At 37.9% G+C, this 3,873-nt stretch overlaps 1 protein-coding gene across 1 annotated transcript in view; it reads left to right on the top strand.

The window, feature by feature from the left end:
- Nucleotides 1–1,124: 1,124 nt before the first annotated feature.
- Nucleotides 1,125–3,873, top strand: part of LOC106533992 (uncharacterized) — a 14,895-nt gene continuing 12,146 nt past the window's right edge. Inside the window, exons 1-2 of the mRNA XM_014030487.1 lie at nt 1,125–1,392; nt 2,697–2,892. The gene's annotated coding sequence lies outside the window, so the exon portion shown is untranslated. The remainder of the gene's footprint in view (nt 1,393–2,696; nt 2,893–3,873) is intronic.

Here is a 3,873-nt window from a genome sequence, read left to right as displayed (position 1 = left end):
ACAGATAAATATATAAAACAACTAAACTATAACAGTTGTTATAAATGTTTATATTTTGTATTTTAATAAAATAAATTAATACTAGTACTATTTTATTAAAACAAATAGAATTAAAATGAGACCTAAAAGCACAAAATGTTGGCCTGTCTAGAACAGAATGGCAGCAGGAATGCTGAACATTAAAAGTGTAGGTGTCTGAATAATTTCCCTGAAGTATGAAAAACAATTAAACACAACTGTTGTGAATGTAGATTTGAAGCAAATATTATTTTCAAGTTGTTCATTTTCTGAATGTTGAACTGTGAGATTTGAGCCCAGCTTGAAGGCAGGAACACTGCTTTGTTTGCTGTAAAATGTGAAAGGCTTGTTTTTTGTGTACCATATTAAAATGGACTCTCTGTTTTATAAAATCAAAAGTCTGTCTTCACACTGTAGGCAAACATGACTCAATATTTTTTACGATTTTTTTTTTTTCAAATCGGACCCAGGTCTTTTCAGTATGTGGTACTGACTTGGATACAAATCTAATATTCTTCAATGGGACTGCAGTCTGAACCTCGTGTCTCATTACATCTTACTTTTACACCAGTGAGGTGGGGGTGACGGATTAATCCAGTATTAAAAATATACCAACCTGGAGTCAGTTTAAATCTTGTAGCCCCACACGTCTTTAGCTACAGAACAGAAGCCCAATTGTATTGTCTTTTTTCTTTTAATTTTCCATGTCCTGAAGGACTAAGAATCCTCACAAATATATGATAGTGACATTCAATGTCGGTCATTCACGTATCGATAAGATTTCCTGAAAGTTTTATTAAAATGCATCCAGAGGTTCATGGTATAATTTAGTAAAAGACATACACAAAAACACACATATGTACATACACAGGCAAGGACAAAAATGTCATCTGCTTTAACTTTATAGAAATAACAGCATTTATTTCATAAAAATGAACAAACTTGATGGATTAGTAAAAGCATGCTCTGCAAAAGGAAAACATAATATTTAAATTGTGTGTAAATTTTCAAACTTTTTCTAGAAACATTGCATTGAAATGTAAAAAAGTTACATTTCAAAGCTTAAAGTGTAGTTTTTGTTATCAATTATCTATGACATGCTGATAGAGTAAAAAAACATGGGGACCTGAGCTGTTCCCAGTATTGTGTGTTGCACTACAATACTACTATTGTTTTGTGCTGAGCACAGCAGCCGTTGCTATTTTCTTTACAAACTGAGTTTTCCCTTCCCCCATCTGTTATTCCTCTTTCCCCATCCTCCTCTGCTGGCTGCCCCCAATTCTCTTCTCATTTCGCTCCCCTTTACGACCCTCTCTCCCATTTTATCGCTTCCTTTCACCCATTCTTTCTCCACTTCGTAGGTTTTCCTTCCTGGTACGGGCAAGTATGATCAAGGCCCTTCTATAATTTGCACATAAGGTCATTATTGTGACTGATAGCAAATGTTTAATATTTCTGCATGAATGCTTTACAAAAGAGAAATGAGAAACAGTCACACGTGCAAAGTTGTTTATCAGCTGCATATTGGCTGGCAACGTTTTGTTGCTCAAAGGGTGGGCTATGTTTTGTTTTTGATTTTTTCCAGCCAAAACTCACAGAACCACTAAAGCAACATCGGTGTTCTGTGAGAAAAAAAATCTATCTGGTGCAAATCAGAAACTAGTTGGTACATGAACTGATGTGAAGAGTATAGAAAACTGGTAAGAATGTCACAAAATGTATTGAACATGAGAAATTTGTAGTGAATGCAAAAAAAAATAAAGTTTCTGGTGCATACAAGAATGTATCTGGTTAGAACAATAATAATTGGGTGAACATGGAAAACTATTGGGTGATCACACAAAAACTATCTGGTGAACATGAGATTGCAGATGGAATAAATGGCTCATTGAAGGGAGCTGGATCTTGAAGATCCATTTGTTTCAAGGAGCCATTCAATTTTCAACGTTAGTGACGTCACTACATTTGACCGAGGTCAGAAGCAGAACAGAACATAAGAAACCCTGTTATTTTTTTAATTATTTTTTATCAATGTTTGACAACTGTACAAACCCCTCTTACTTCCTGTCCGCATGTTCCCTATATACATATATATGTAAACAAAATAAAATCACAAAGATGAAAAAATTCAGAAAAAAGAACAGATCTCATTTATCTGCCTGTCGGTTTTTAATTGTTTGTTTTAAAGACATGTAAAAGATTGGGATTGTTTGTGATTGTCACATCTCGACACTATCTTTGATGGTGAAATTGGTTTGATAATATAAAGTCTGAAGCTGTTGTCATGGACTAATTATATCTGTGTCACCTTGACACTGTCCACTGCTCCAATCTTAAGATAACTCATGTTATCTCTTAATCTGTTTGTTCCAGACGTCAGGACTCCAGCATCGTCCTGACCTCTTTCTTTGTGCAGATACTTAAACTCCTTGAGCTGAGAGCTGTCATTGGCTGATGGTAACATGAGGCGGATTATGACTGGTTGTTACATGTCACATGGTGTTAGCTGGGAGTATATCATTGGTTTGCCCCCTGATGACGGTGGCCACGTTCAACAGACTTCATGATTGTTTTCTGTTTATTGTCTGCCCATAAAAATATAATGTTAAGACCCATACACGCAAGACTTTTCTCCTGGCATTATTTCAATGTGTTTCTGCCTTTAATTGTCATGACAGATTTTGGCGTTGTCATAGAGGCAGTTTCCGCGACCGGAAGCTACCCGCTGCGGCCGATTGTCGGCTGGACGGAGAGAGAAAGTTTTTCTTTTTTCCCCCTCTGCAACGTGCCCACGCTGGATTCTACTTTTTGACTCGGCCACTGTGGGTGCTTTTCGGGAATGGAGCTGGAAAGAACCTGTCAGACGGAAACATGGTGAGCTAAATATCTTCTTTACGTTTTTGGGAAAAAAAAATAAGTAAAAGAGCGAATGTGCTACGGCTAACTCTTTTGGGCTCAGCACACTCTAAAAATCTATTTGTTAGATGCCTGCTCTGGTTGATTTCAGCGGTTGAATGACTTTTAGCTGAGGTAGGCTTCTGGGAGTGTTTTTATTCCAGACCGAGTTTTAAAACAGGGAGGTTTGACTTTGTTGTTTTGACGCAGCCAGGAGGGAATTAGTTTCAACCTGGTTAGAGTAGGTAGTTAGCCAGGCTAACTGCTGAGGGAAAATTAATTTTCCGTTTTCTGTTTCAGGGAAATAGGGTAGGCTAAAAGTCAGTTAAAGGCGGCTGCCAGATTTCCATTTTAAGGAAGTTTGTTAGGTAGTGCGCTGAGGCACGAGTTATAGTGATGGGTCAGTTTACATCTGTCGCTCAGCCCATGTTAGCACCAGAGGGGCCATGTGCTAAAGCTATGGTAAAAAAAATGGCGAAGAAGCCACGTCAAGTCTGCGGGTGTGGTCTGACAAGTTCGGTTTCCCGGAGGGGGGAAGCTTCAGTTGCAGACAGCTGAACCACCCTCGGGACCAGTTACTGCAACATGAATCAAAGCTTAAATCAAGAAAAATGATAAAAGTCTCTGACTTGAATGAAATAGAGCATCATAAAAATGTTTATCAGTGTGGGAGGAGGAAGCTTTCAGGAGGGAAAACAAGGCACTGATCTCAGAGATGTGTATGCTTAAAAGTGGCTCTCCTCCCAATACAAATGAAAAGGAAAAAAAATCTACTGTTAAGGATGGAAAAAATGATTTAAAAGCTGTTGATAAAAATACTAAACGTGTGTTTCCTTCCATTTATCCCTCTCTGCATGGGCTGAGAGAACAATGGGCCTCATGCAAGAACATGTTCGTATTCTTCTCCTAAATTTCTCTTACTTTTGTTCGTACAAAGGGTTCGTACGAACATGTCACGTC

This window comes from Austrofundulus limnaeus, unplaced genomic scaffold (assembly GCF_001266775.1).
Source record: "Austrofundulus limnaeus strain Quisiro unplaced genomic scaffold, Austrofundulus_limnaeus-1.0 Scaffold1069, whole genome shotgun sequence".
NCBI classification, from domain to species: domain Eukaryota; kingdom Metazoa; phylum Chordata; class Actinopteri; order Cyprinodontiformes; family Rivulidae; genus Austrofundulus; species Austrofundulus limnaeus.
This window is presented reverse-complemented; position numbering and strand designations above follow the sequence as displayed.